The following is a 15,351-nucleotide window of genomic DNA, read 5'->3' as shown; positions in this document are numbered from 1 at the left end:
CGACTTTTAATTATTACACAATAGAAGCTTTGTGTGTGTGTGTGTGTGTGTCTCTCTCTCTCTCTCTCTCACTGTCTCTCTCTCTTTTTGGGTTTAGAATTTTATATGAGCCGAATTGTATTTGTAAACAACTATTGAAATTGTTTGAATGAGTGCTATAATGTTTTGGAATGTTGAGATGATAATTTTGACTAATCTTGATAATGTTCCAAGAGTATGTTTTAATGGAGGAAAATATTTTTTTTTTCCAAACTTAACATTTTCTTGGGCTTCATTAGGCTTAAAATAAGAGAGTAGTTATTGAAACCCCAATTTTTAGTTATTACACAATAGAAACTCTCTCTGTTTATTTTTTTGGTTAGATTTTTACATTTTTGGGTTTAAGATTTTATGTGAGCCTAAGTAGTATTTGTAAATAACTATTGAAATTGTTTGAACAAGCATTATAATGTTGAGATGATAATTTAAATCAAACCTTAATAATGTTTCAAGAGTGTTTTAATATTCAATTGGGGTGTGATAAACAATGCAAGAAATTGTTGTGTAATAATAAGAGCATTGTTATTTGCACCCCAACTTTTATTTATCACCCCAATTAAAAATAAAGAAAATTAGTGAAAGGTTGAAAACAAGTAAAAGTTGGGGTGTTAATAGAAGTTCTCTATCTTTTTTTTTTACTAGACTTCTATTTTTTGGGTTTAGGATTTTATATGAGCCTAATCATAATTGTAAACGACTATTGAAATTGTTTGAATAAGTGTTATAATGTTGATATGATAATTTGAATTGTGCTAATAAAAGTTCTCTATCTCTTTTTTTTTTTGCTTCATTTTTATTGTTTTTGGTTAAGGATTTTATATGACCTTAATCATAATTGTAAACAACTATTGAAATTGTTTGAACAAGTGTTATAATGTTAAGATGATAATTTGAATTGTGCCAATAAAAGCTCTCTGTCTCTTTTTTTTTTGCTACATTTTTATTGTTTTTAATTTAGGATTTTATCTGAGCCTAATCATAATTGTAAACAACTATTGAAATTGTTTGACCAAGTGTTATAAGAAATTGAGGTGTAATAATAAAAGAGCTGCTATTGGCAACCCAACTTTTATTTGTTACACCCTAATTGAAAATAAAGAAAATAAGCAAATGATTCAAAATAGGTAAAAGTTGGAGTGTCAATAGAAGCTCGCTCCCTTTCTTTAATTTTAATTTTATTAATTTTATTTTATTTTTTGTGTGCTAGATTTCAATTTTTTGGGTTTAGGATTTTATATGAGCCTAATCGTTTTTGTAAACAACTATCGAAGTTGTTCAAACGAGTGTTAATTTTGGATTTGATTGATTTACATACAAGAAATCAATATTTTGTTGAGCGCTACCCATATCTGTATATTTTGGATTTGATTAATTTTGATTACAAGAAATTAAGATTTTTTGGATAAATTCTGATCCATCTCAACCTAATATATTAAAATTACATATAAAATAAAATATACATCATAAATTAATATATTTTACTAATAAACCTCAAGAATGAAATAATGGGGAAAAAATGATGTAAAAATAGAAATAACTTTTGAAATGAAGGGGATTAAACAAGAAAAAAAAAGATCTATCAAGAAGACCCGTCCCCTTCCTTTTGTTTGAAAGAAAACGAGGATCCAGACAAAATAGATTAAACGGAAGAGATCTGAGTGAATGGAAAAATAAAAATGATGAATTCCACTTTCACTTTAAAAATGTTTGTTATAAAAATAGTCCAATCTATGAAAATTATTATCTTGATGAAAATTCAAAGTTAGAAAAAGGAACTTTTCAAACCCTCTGGTTTGAAAAACCTGTTGTGACTCTTCTTTTCAACCATAAAAAATGGAATCGTCCAGTACGATATATAAAAATAAAAAATGCTCGATTTGAAAATGCTCTAATAAATGAAAACTCATGCTATATATATATGGATCCCGTTCACCATCCTACGCTTTACCAAACATGTTTTGTCCTACATGGGTTAGAAGTTTTCGAATAGGCTGATTTTTGGTGAGGATGATCTCTATGATGAGGAGATCATCCTCACCAAAAATCAGCCCATTCTAAAAATTTTAATCCCATAAAAAATGGTTTACAAAAAATGGACGGTCCACAATTTTTTAACTTGAAAACATAGGGCTAGAAATTTTGGAATGGGCTGATTTTTGGTAAGGAGGATCTTCTAATCGTAGAGATCATCCTCACCAAAAATAAGCTCATTCCAAAACTTCTAACCCATGTAGGACAAAACACGTTTGGTAAAGCGTAGGGTAAAGTGTAGGGTGTTGAACATTTCCATATATGGGTGACGTTCCTACAACCCCCATTACGACCCCCATCGCGACCCCCGATGTCAGCCGTTCGATTTGCACAGCATCTACGGTCCAGATCAACCATTCGATTATAAATTAACGAAAATTCGTTATTTGCAAACGCCTCCCCGTAAAAAAAAACAAAAAACAGTTCTGATTTCTTCAAAACTCTCTTCCTCTTCGTCTTCTTCCAAAACTCTCTTCCTCTTTGTCTTCTTCGTCTTCTTCAAACTCACATCTGCGACAACCCCCATCGTCGTCTTCCTCATCTCTCTCTCTCTCTCTCTCTAACTCGTTGCGAAGAAACGAAGAGCTCAGCCGAACCCCAGCTCGACAGAAACCCAACTCGTCATCCCTCCCTCTGCTGGAAACGAAGATAGAACCTCCTCGAAGAAATCCAACTCGGCTTCGTCCTCATCTCTCTCTCTTTCTCTCCAAAAAAAACCCTAAGGTAAACCCTTAAAAAAAAAAAAAAATTTTTATTTATTTTTGTTTTTTATGTATCGATTATGACGAATCATCGACAAATTTTGTTTTGAAAGCTGTTTTGTATCACTGCTTTGTTGGTCAAGGCTCATGGCCCATTGTTGATTGTCTCCAGTAAGGGTTGGATGTCTCCATTGTTGATTCCTAAAGGAGAGGATGGAAATCCATGGTTGATGTTCTGGCCAAGAAAGAAGTTAGGGAAACCAGGAGTGAATGAGACCTCAAAGGGCAAGGAAGTGCAGTTGAGTCTGTGGGTTGAGTTCAAAAAGCCTCAGCATGTGGAGAAGTTTATAGAATATTGGTAACCCAAACTGTCCTTTGTTTGGTTTGGTTCTATTGGCATTTTTGTTTGGTTTAGCTTGCATTTATGTTAAAAACCACGTTCTTAGGCTACATTTGAATCACAAGGAACAAAATTATCTCTGATGTTATTCTGGAGGTTTCCTTCAAATGTGTTCTTTTAATGGGGGGGTTAGTGTTTATATTGTTTGTATTTTTCTTCCTGATTTTGATTTTCTTTCATTATGGTTGAATTGATGTCTTCTGAATAAATTTCTTCTTTTTTTTCTCTTGGCTTATGGTGTAAAATTTACTGAATTTCTTTAATAATACATTTATTTGAATTGAGTTTCTAATGCAGAAACTTGGTGGGTTTAATAAATTTTAGATTTTTCATAGCTTGTACAACCTGAGTTTGGTTTGTTTGGTTCTCCCTTATCAATGCTTTTATAGCTGTACTTGGATTTTATGGGATTACAAGGTTCTCTATTGCTCTTGTTTGGAACTAAGATCAATTTCGCAATTGCTGCTCTATTTAGTGTTAGTGGATGGACAGACGAATCATGCTTGGTTAAAGGGTCTTTCAAATGTGTAGGTCCTGGATATTTAGTCAACAAAAAACTATGCTGCAATTGTGTATATTGAACTAGTTTGCTTGTGTATTAATCCATTTGAGTACATTTTGGAGTGTCATCTCATCCTCATCCTCATCAAAGCCTTGTATAAAAAATTTGGGGTCTGTTGAAGGAATCTTATTCCTCCATTCAATCCAGTCTAAATCATAGTTCTGTTAGTTGAATTTTGTTAATTTGAATATCATACTGAATCAAGTGTGCATTGCTTGCCTTTTTCTTTTATTTACTTTTATTCATCCTTTCTTCCTTCCTTTGTGACGACCACCCGTTTAAAGTAGATGTTTGCTGTAACTTTGTTAAAAATGAAATATTTAGATGTTTGCTGCTACATTGTTCCTCCTTCATATAATTTACAATTATTGTTGCCCCCTTTGTATATATATATATATCTATTGGTAATTGTACACAGTGGATATAACATACAGGATACCTGAATCACTCTTCGAATATTTGATTGCTTTGGCATTGTAGATGTTAGTTGGAAGATATGTGCTTTTTGTTCTTCCTTTCCTATTTTTTCATTTTTTATAATATATTTTAAGCTGCTGCGATTATCTCTGAGGGGGCTTGTATACCTGTTGCTTTGTTTAGTTCAATGAGTAGCATATTTGCATTTAGTTTCCCTTTTGTCTTTCTTGATTTATCTTCTAGTTGTTCTAGCAAAGGCTCTATTCATGGATGTATATATTTTTTATTCAGCTTTCTCCCACAAGTATCATATAGTTAATTTCACTATCTCAAACCATGAGACTAGGAGCACTTGGTTATGTTCCTCAGTTTGGCATATCTCAAAGTTTGACAGATGGACCGCAGTTGCCTTGATTATGTTCATATAATCTGCATTTTATAGAACTAATTCATTTTTAAAAATTAAAAAAATTGGGAATTCTTGTAATTGTGTTTTCTAGGTGGTTGGTGCTCATCTCTGGAGCTCTTTAAAGAGCCGAATAGAAAAGTTGAGACTAGGTCAGTTCAAAATGTAACGTGGCAAGCCAGCTACACTTCCTCATTTGGGTCAGATCAGTCCCCTTCTAGTTCAAACTCTGATGCTCAGGCAATTCTTTTCTACTGAAACTTGTTTTGTCTTAGATTTTTCTGTATTTATGTTGTGTTATGTTCCTTCCCAACTTTGATGGTGTTATTGTGGGATTGAAATGGCTGCATTTTGCTTTTCTAGTATCGTCAATTCCAACTTCAACATTGACCTCAATGCCTATAAGCGTACTGGACCACTATACCTCAGCACCTTATTTGCCATGTCCTATGGGATCGATTTTGCTGCTCTTCCTGCTACCATTGTCCATGTCGGCATCTTTCATGGTTTAATTATTTGGTTTCTTTCTCCCTGCAATTGGTATTTTATTAATCAAACATAAAGTTTTTATTTACATACTAAAATATCTTTTCTATGTGATTAGTCATTGTCAAACACCATAGAAGGAGGAACCAGATGGCTGGTTAATAAATTCAAAGGTGAATTTCACTATCCCTTGTTAGTTTCCAATATTTTCTTCATTTACTTCACATGTATATCAACTGCCATATATGCATCATGTAGAAACATAATACTACAAATGTTCTGTCTGTTTTTCTTTTCCTAGCATGTAAAGCAATCCAGTAATACATTATAGCAAGTTTAACAATAAGTTGACCTTTTCTTTGTAATTCATTGACTAAAATTAATTCCTTGTAAGTCATAAGATGCTATAGCTGCACGAATTGAACCACAATACACTAAAGGCATGCCAATATAATACCAAGTTCAATGCACTTTAGCCTTTATGACACAGTTGTGAGATGGTATGGAGATTAGGTGTTCTTTTACTTGAATAGTTTTATTTATGCTGATTTGGTAGTTTAATGGAATTGAATTGAGAATGTGAGTCATGTTTCCGAGTAGGATGGCATTGACATGTAACTTTTTTTTTCTTCTTCTCTGAATAGGATTCTTCAACTTTTAAATGAAATGGAGATTTGGTTTTTACAGGGAAATTGCAAAAGCCACTGCTGGAGTTATTATAGGAATATGACATGGCAGTAGGCATCTTTCCTCAAGATGCCACTAACTACGAGTTCAATGAAGAGACAAAGAAGCTAACTGTATTCATCCCTTCTGTATGTGAAGTCGGGTACAAGGATTCATCTGTCTTGCGTTTCTTTACCACCGTGATTGGGTATCTGGAGAAAGGAAAGCTAGCTGATATCTAGAGAGGCTTATGAGGTTCTAAAAGATGGAGTGTGTGTGGATAAGTTTTAGGAGGGTCTCTTTTAAATGGGTATTGATCTGTTGGAAAAATCTCTATTTTTGTGTGAAATCGCCTCGACCCCGTGGCCGTCCCGCTAAATAGCGGATTAGGGGTCCGATCTACGTATCTCGAAAATTTTTAAAAGAATGGGGAGTCGCCACCTAGTTTAGGTCTAGGAACCAAAATTAACTCCAAATGGATATGGGTCGGTCCATGGATCAGAGAGATGGTAAGGGGTCAGGTTACAGATTTCGGAAGGTGTTAGGCACCGAATCCACCTGATCAAGATGATCAGTCTCTACTGTGATCCAAAAATATCATATGGTCAACATTCAAAGACTAAAAGTCAAGCTAGGGTCCAATCATCATAAAATTGCATCGGGTTTACTAAATAAATCCTACAGTTAAAATAATTACATGATTTAATGAGGCATACATGGCACCCAAAATTAATGGATCAATTCGATCATACTTTGAATAATAGAAAATCGATTTTCAATGCCACGTACATGAGATTAATGAATTGGCTCATTGACGACATTTATCAAATAAATTCGATTTTTGAATTACCACGTGTATTAAATCGGTGAGTTAACCCACATGCCTATCAAAGAAACTCGATTTTTGAAATGCCACGTGTATTAAAATTGACGAGTCGACTCACAATTTTTTATCAAAGAAACTCAATTTTTGAAGTGCCACATATATTAAATCGATGAGTTAACCCACATGCCCAGTTTATAAAAAAAATCAATTCAAACTCCCAATGTCCCTTAAAATCAGTGAGTTGACTCGCAATTTGTTAATCCAAAGAATCTTAATTTTCTTTTGGAATCGCCACGTGTATTAAATCAGTGATTTAACCCACGTGCTTAATTTGAAAATAAAATCAATTCAAATTTTCGATGTCCCCAAAATCAGCGAGTTGACTCACAATTTTTATTGTGAAAATCGATTTTTTATTTTTATGTTTAGTGTATTCCATTAATTTTCATTGAGTCGATTAAAATCAACATTAATGAGCCGGTCCATCAACTTGGTATACGTGAATTGATTCAGTCGATCTATTAATCAAAAAAATATGGGTGAATTGATACACTAATATTTCGGAAACTCGAACATTGTCATTAATGCCACGTATACCCCAAAAATCAATGAATTAGTTCGGAGGCATTTAAAAAATAAAATCGAGAATAAATGAATATAAAATAAAAATAAATAAACAAAACAAAGGCATAAAAAATACTCCTAACCTATTAATATGCAAAAAGAATAAATACAAAGGAATCAACAATAATATATATATATATATATAATATGTATTGTCCTACCCTATTGATATGTAAAAATAAATAAGAAAAGAAAGAAAAAAAAAATCAAACAAAAGAGATGTCTAAACATGTTCCCTAATTTTACCGATATGCAAAAAGAATAAATAAAGCATAGAAAAAGATACATAAAAAAAATCCCTAATTTTTTTGTTTGATGATGGTTTGTATCATCAAATATCAGAGAGAGAAATGAGAGAGATCAAAGGGATGAAGGAGGTGAGATGGGGAGCTGAGTTTATTGATGAAGATAAGGAGAGTTGCTGGTTTTTTGTGCAGCAAAGGGGCTGCAATGGGTCCTCTAAAATGTGAGGGAGAGTCGGCTATCTTATAAAGATGTGGGCTGTAGTTGCAGGTTTAAGGTTACTGTTTTTTTTTTCGTTTTAATGGCTGCCGCTGCCTCTCAAAAAACGTCCTCCCTTTTGTTCTCCTTCCCCTCTTTTATAATGGTTTCTCTATGAAACGTGGGTGTGTGTGTGTGTGAGAGAGAGAGAGAGAGCTATGTGGGCTGTTATGGATAAATGAGTGAGAGGAGATGGAGCATGGTTGCTGTCCAACGTGGGGGCATGGCAACAGTTGGAGAAGGGAGGTTATGGAGTGGAGAGTGATGGAGAGAGTTGGAGAAGGAGTGGGGAAGAAAGTGGGTGTTGTGTGGGTGGTCCAAAACGTGGTTGGAGAAGATGGAGAAGGAGGAGTTGAAGACGTGGGGGAGAAGAAGGCGTTGGGGAAGAAGAGGAAAAACGTGTTTTTTTTTTTGTTATTTATTTATTTATTTATTATTTTAAAAGAATGAGAGAGGGGGTTCCTACGCTACTCGTACTACGGTAATTCTCCACCAATGAGTCGTGATTGGTTAATAAATTGATTTTGTTTCCAATTAGTTGATTTCAAATTTTTTTTTTTTTTAGTCGATGTTTTTGATTTGAAATTTAATTTGATGTTTTAAATTACATTTGAATTTGTATTTGATTTTAAATTTTGAATTTCGATTAGAATTTAATTTGAATAATATGGTTGTTGGTTGATTTGATTTTGATTTTTGATTGGTTGATCGTTCGATTTTATTTTTACATTTTAATTGGTTGGGTGATTCAATTTTTAATTTGAGTTTTAATTTTAATTTAAATTTTGAACGGATTGATTAATTTGCGTTTTAATTTGTAATTTAAATTGATTTCAATTTTTAATTGGTCGGTTGATTGGATTTCGATTTAAATGTGATCGAATGGATTTTAATTTGTTAATTACATTTTTGGTTGGTTGATTTGGTTGATTGATTTAAAATTTTAATTCAATTTTGCATTTTAATTGGTTGAGTGATTTTTAAATTGATTTTATATTTGATTTTGATAATCGGTTTCTTGAAAATGTAATTTTTATTTTGGTATTGAATTTTAAAATTAATTTTAGATTTTGGATTTTATTTTAATTTTCAATTTTAATTTTATTTTGGTTTTAATTTTTTTATTTGAATTTTATTTCCTAGGGATCAAGGTCTCTATGTTAGAGTTAGATGTTAAGGGGCGTTTTGGTCATTTTTACGATTTTTGACGATTTTTCTTGAATTTCTTTGTTTTCATCGATTTGGGTTCCGTTAGACTCGAAATCATGTTCTGAGTGTAATGGAGGTACTTTCGAGACTTTTCGGACATCCAAAATTTATGAGGGGTATTTTCGTTATTTTGATGATTTTTTACAAATTTTTACCAATTTCTCTGTTTTCATCGATTTGAGTCCCGTTAGACTCGAAATCACGTTCTGAGTGCAATGGGCGTACTTTTGAGACTTTTCGGACATCAAAAATTTATGAAGGGTATTTTCATCATTTTAGTGATTTTTACAGATTTTTAGAAATTTCTGCGTGAGATTTCTTTCAGTCCCTGTGTGTTTATTTCTAAATCTCAAATCCATATTTTTCTAGCGTAGCGAGGTCTCTAAGTTATCGAACTGTGTAGCGAACCCATGCGTACGTGCTACTAAGTCAGGTGTAAGATGTAGCGATCCTAAGCGTGCGTAAATTTCAAGGTCAAGTCGTGACGAGTAGGGAAGATGAAAAGAAACTTGAAACAAAAGGAATCAAGCAGTACTCACAAGCCTTCGAGTTCTTTTATATTCATCATTAGGAATCCACCAAAATCGGGTGACGAATTGTCGAATTAGGCAGATGGAATAATGGGGTGTCTACAGATGCCCCTCTTTGGCAGAGGGTGGAAGCAAACTAGATGTCCAATCTATTGTGGTGGATAGTGCGACATCCGAATGCCAAAGCTAGTGACAGTCCATTTTGTAGCCTGATTCGGCAATTTGTCAAAATGTCCAGATCCTTGAGAATAACTTCTCCTTCGAAAAATGTCAGATCCTTGAATTTTGAAAAAAATTCTCCTTGAATAATGCAAATGCAACGTGGGTGCACGTGTGTGCCATTGTGTAGTGATGATTTTGAAAATGCGCATCTCCATTCTGCACATTCATGCTGAGAGGATAGCAAACTGTGTAAGGTCAACATAAAATCCGTGCAACATGTTTTTGCAGAAAAATCAGATAAAACTGAGTAAAATCTAAGAATAAACTGAGCAGGTTTGAGTAAAATATAAGTAGATCTGAGTAAAATCCGAGATGACCCTCGGCGATATTTGAGCAAAATCCGAGAAAGAATCTCGGCAGGTCTGAGCAAAATCTGAGTAGGTCTGAGTAAAATCCGAGATGACCCTCGGCGGCATCTGAGCAAATCCGAGAAAACCCTCGGCGGTATCTAAGCAAAATCTGAGTAGGTCTGAGAAAAATCCGAGAAAACCCTCGGCAGTATCTGAGCAAAATCTGAGTAGGTCTGAGTAAAATCTGAGAAAATCCTCGACGGTGTCTGAGCAAAATTCGAGAAAACCCTCGGCGGTATCTGAGCAAAATCTGAGTAAGTCTGAGAAAAATCCGAGAAAACCCTCGGCGGTGTCTGAGCAAAATCTGAAAAAACCCTCGGCGGTATCTGAGCAAAATCTGAGAAAACCCTCAGCGGTATCTGAGCAAACTGAGTAGGTCTGAGCAAAATCCGAGAAAACCCTCGGCGGTGTCTGAGCAATCCGAGAAAGAATCTTGGCAGGTCTGAGCAAAATACTGGAGTAAAAATCTCACTCCACAAGAATAATTTTTTTTTTTTTTTTTTAGATGGTCAGGTCAACATTTGAACCTCAAGGGTTTTCAAAAAATGCTATCAAAAGGGTAAACTTTAATTTAAGATTTTCCTTATCCTTTAGGGCTGGAATTGATCAGGCTTAAGAACAAAAATGCCCTTAGTTTGATAGGACATTACACTAGGGATAATTGGACATATTTTGAAATGACATGCCCCTAATGTAAGGGGAAAATAAATACGCTTCCAAACAAAAGGAGAGGTGCCCCTAAATATGAAAATTAGAAGTCTTAGATTACCACAAGTGCAATAAGGATTCACTTTTAATTTCGATTTTATTGAAGATTATGAGTCAAGCTCATCTGTTGGGAACAAACATTCACTTTTGATATTCATCTTGGAGATCACGTTCTTTCCCCTTTGGTTCACTTCGGAAAGTAAACTTTTCCAGATCAGTCGTAGACGAGATACATGTGGCTTCTAAGTCTTTGCCTGTCTTAAACTGGGTATTGAAGCTTGGTCATTTCAGATTTCTGATGCTCTGACTCGGCTCTTCTTTTCAAATTCTTGATTCGACAGAGATTTTCTTTTGATTGCTCTATCTTTTGCCTAGATTGCCTGTTCAGGTTTTCAATCTAGCGAGCATGCTCTGATTTTTGCCTAGATCGCCTTTTCAGGTTTTCGATCTAGCGAGCTTACAAATTTCTTTTTCTTTGCTCTGATTGTTGTCAAGGTCGTCCTTTCGGATTTTCAACTTTGCGAGCTTGCCTTAATTTTTGCCTAAGCCGCCCTTTCCGGTTTTCAACCTAACAGGCTATCTTTTTTTTTTTTTTGGAGTTATGGGGTTACTGTCTGATCACGCTTGCTATTTTCCTCGACCTTTTCATGCGGTACTTAGGAGGACTTCCATAGGTGGGCTTAGGAATAGGCTAAGAAAGAAAGGAGATTTGAGGCTCGAGAACCCGAATGCCCCTTGTGTGGCATTCCTTTAAAATAGTTTTCTTTTCCTTCCCCATTTTGAAAATTTTTCTTTACGGGAGAACATATATTTTATTTTTTGAACTGGTCGGGCCTGAAGTAACTTCTCAGGTTGCCTACGTACCCCAAAATTTTGGGATCAGACCAAAACGTAGTTTGAACATTTCCCTCCCCTAGGTTAGGTGAACGGGCTGAGAAAGAAGAAAGTTTTTTTTTTTTTTTTTTTTTTGAAATGGCTGCAAGGGGCTGAGAAATGAGATATTTAATTGGGTGACAGGAAAATTGGTTCGACCGAAGATGGCCTCCTCAAATGTAATACCGCTTGATCTGGTCAAGGTTTGTCAGTTCTAGTAATTTGATGCCATCGTGATCTTGGAGTTTGACAGCTTTCCCAGGCAGTACCTCTTTGACAATAAAAAGACCTCCCCAATTGGGCTTGAATTTGCCTCTAGGATCGAAGATGGGTGCTCGATTTTCTTTAAGTACGAGGTCTCCAGCTTGTAAGTCGCGAACTTTAACCCTTTTATCAAATGCCCGAGCGACTCTTCTCTGATAGGCTTGCACGTGGTACAATGCTTTAAGCCATTTTTCATCGATTAAGTTCAACTCTTCGTACCGGTGACGAACCTAGTCTGCTTCGGATAACTGACTTTCCATTAGAATTTTGAGGGACGGGATTTCCATTTCAACTGGCAAGACAGCTTCCTTTCCGTACACTAGTGAATAAGGGGTGGCTCCGGTGGAAGATCGTATCAAGGTACGGTATGCCCAGAGCGCAAATGGTAATTTTTCAGACCAATCCCTATGAGATTGACACATCTTCCTGATGATTGTCTTGAGATTTTTATTGGCTGCTTCAACTGCTCCGTTAGTCTGGGGACGGTAGGGTGATGATTTGTGGTGTCGGATCTTGAACTTTGAACACAGGGAATTAAATTCAAGCTTTGAAATGTGACCCGTTATCAGAGATCAATTCAGAAGGTACCCCATATCGACTGATAATATGAGTTTGGACGAACTTGGCAACTTTGGATGCAGTGAGAACAGCATATGAATTGGCCTCCACCCATTTTGTAAAATAATCAATAGCTACAAGAATGTACTCATGTCCATTCGATGCTTTAGGTGTGATTTTGCCAATTATGTCGATACCCCCAGACAGAGAATGGCCATGGCGAAGTCAAACCAACTAACTGTGATGGAGGTACATGTATGAGGTTAGCATGTACTTGACATTTATGGCAGGTCTTGACCAGGTGATGACAGTCTGTTTCCATTGTTGGCCAATAATACCCCTGTCTCATGATTCGTTTGGCTAACATTTTTCCACTCATATGCGGTCCACAGTCTCCAGAATGCAACTCTTCCATCAACCGTTCAGCTTGATTTTCGTCAACACATGACAAATGAATTCCATCATAAGACCTCTTATATAAGTTTCCTGTGCACAGGATGAACTGAGATGCGAATTTCTGTAAGGTTTACCGTTCTTTCCTTGATGCTTCAACTGGAAACTCTTGTCTTTCCAATACTTTCTGGATGTCAATGTACCATGGCTTTCCGTCAGGGAGTCCAGCAGCGATGTCGACCTGATGGCAATATGCAGGTTTATCTTTGATTTTGACTGTGATAGGCCTTAGTTCCATGCCTAAAGGCAAATGGATCATTGAAGAAAGAGTAGCCAGAGCGTCAGCGAATCTGTTCTCTTCCCTTGAAAGATGTTGGAACAAGATGGCTTTGAACTTCCTTACTAAATTTAGCAGATACTCGTGATAGGGCTTCAGTTTCATATCCTTAGTTTTCCATTCTTCCAACGACTAATGTATAACCAAGGCTGAATCTCCAAACACTTCAATTTCTGTGATACCCAGATTCAAAGCAGCCTCGAGCCCGGCAATGCATGCTTCGTATTCAGCTGTATTATTAGTATTGGAGAAAGCTAACTTAATAGCAATCGAAATGTGACATCCTTCAGGAGAGAATAAGACTGTCCCTATTCCGTACCCATTCTCATTTGCCACTCCATCAAAGTATAACCGCCATACTTTATCTCGCAATTCTTCTTCAAGGTTCAGGATATTTTCATCTGGGAATTGATCGATAGGTCTTGTTCCTTCTGCCACTGGGTGATCCGCCAAGTATTCTGCTATTGCTCTTCCCTTGACAGACTTTTGCGTAACATGCGTAATATCAAATTCTGATAACAACAACAACCAACGTGCAGTTCTACCTGTCAATGCTGGCTTCTCGAAGAGATATTTTAGGGGGTCCATCCGAGATAACAGAATGACAGAATGAGAGAGCATATAGTGTCGAAGCCTTTGAGTAGCCCATACTAGTGCCAGGCAAGTCTTTTCGAGAGCTGAATACTTTTGTTCATACTCTAACATCTTCTTGCTGATATAGTAGATGGCCCTCTCTTTGTGATTGTCTTTGTCGTAATGTGCGAGCATGCATCCCATAGCTTCTTCTGTGACTGACAAGTAAAGGAGAAGAGGTTCACCTAGGGTAGGCGGAACCAAAATAGGCAGATTTGAGAGATACTCCTTAACTTGGTCGAAAGCTTTTTGGCATTGCTCATTCCATACTGTCGGCTCGTTTTTCTTGAGAAGCTTGAATATAGGTTCGCACACATTGGTGAGCTGAGCGATAAATCTGCTAACATACTGAATTCTGCCAAAGAACCCCCGAATCTGTTTTTCAGTCTTAGGAGGTGCCATTTCTTGTATAGCTTTGATTTTTCCAGGGTCTACTTCGATCCCCCTTTGACTGACTACGAATCCAAGTAATTTTCCAGAAGTCACTCCGAATACGCATTTTTGAGGGTTAAGGCGTAACTGGTATTTTTGTATCCTTGTAAGAAACTTCTCTAATGCAGCGACGTGTCCCGATCGTTCTTTGGATTTCACTATCATGTCATCCACATAGACCTCGACCTCTTTGTGTATCATGTCATGCAATAAGGTCGTAGTTGCTCTCTGATAGGTAGCCCCAACGTTCTTCAAACCGAAAGGTATGACTTTGTAGCAAAATGTTCTCTATTGCGTGATGAATGATGTTTTTTGCATGTCGCGAAGGTCCATCTTTATCTGGTTGTACCCCGAAAATCCATCCATAAACGAAAGCATGGCGTGCCCTGCTGTATTATCGACCAATACATCTATGTGAGGCAACGGAAAACTATCTTTTGGACTGGCCTTATTTAAATCTCTGAAGTCCACACACATTCTCACTTTCCCATCTTTTTTGTGAATTGGGACTACATTAGCAATCCATTCTGGGTACTCCACCACTTCCAAGAATCCAGCATTGATCTGCTTAGTGATCTCTTCCTTAATCTTCAAAGTCCATTCTGGCTTCATACGTCGGAGTTTCTGCTGAAAGCGCCCTCGATCCGCGGGGTACGCGGATTCCACTTTTGAGACCCTTGAGGTTTGGGAGTCGCCACCTAGTTATTGTGGTCTAGGAACCAAACTGACTCTAACATGGATAAAAAAGAACTAATCTACCACAAAAAATCTGATTCGGGGATCATGTTACGGGGTTGGAAGGTGTTAGGCACCAACCCCGCCCGGCCAATGCCCGGTCTCTACTTATCCCAAATAAATCTACATCGCTAATGACAAACCTAGAAAAATAATAAAAAAAGCTTACCTTTGATCTGCAAAAGTGTTTATTCCCTCAGATCTGGTGAAAACGGCTCCTTGTACCGTGTTCCTTACTTCGTTCTATCTCCGGATCTGATTTCTGATCTCCGAGGTAAAGTATCTCCTTCTTGGATCTGGGTGCTTCGAATTTGTTGTGGATTTTAGGATGTTTTTGAGAGGTTTTTGAGTGTTTTCTAGGCTAAATCGGAGTAGGGGTGTTAGGAAAGGAGTTGGGGCTCCAAAATTAGGGTTTTGGGGAGGCTATGAAGGCTTCTTTACCTACTTT

At 36.4% G+C, this 15,351-nt stretch overlaps 1 pseudogene across 1 annotated transcript; it reads left to right on the top strand.

Moving 5' to 3' along the window:
- Nucleotides 1-2,859: 2,859 nt before the first annotated feature.
- Nucleotides 2,860-6,046, top strand: LOC147381069 (uncharacterized protein At5g01610-like; annotated as a pseudogene). The gene is made up of 5 exons (XR_015174792.1): nucleotides 2,860-3,129; nucleotides 4,651-4,796; nucleotides 4,920-5,046; nucleotides 5,161-5,215; nucleotides 5,730-6,046. The product of XR_015174792.1 is annotated as an uncharacterized protein At5g01610-like (transcript).
- Nucleotides 6,047-15,351: the final 9,305 nt, after the last annotated feature.

This window comes from Akebia trifoliata, unplaced genomic scaffold (assembly GCF_017979445.1).
Source record: "Akebia trifoliata isolate Shusen 1 unplaced genomic scaffold, ASM1797944v1 Contig00782, whole genome shotgun sequence".
NCBI lineage: Eukaryota > Viridiplantae > Streptophyta > Magnoliopsida > Ranunculales > Lardizabalaceae > Akebia > Akebia trifoliata.
The sequence above is the reverse complement of the archived record's forward strand: the minus strand, read 5'-3'. Positions and strand labels throughout refer to the sequence as shown.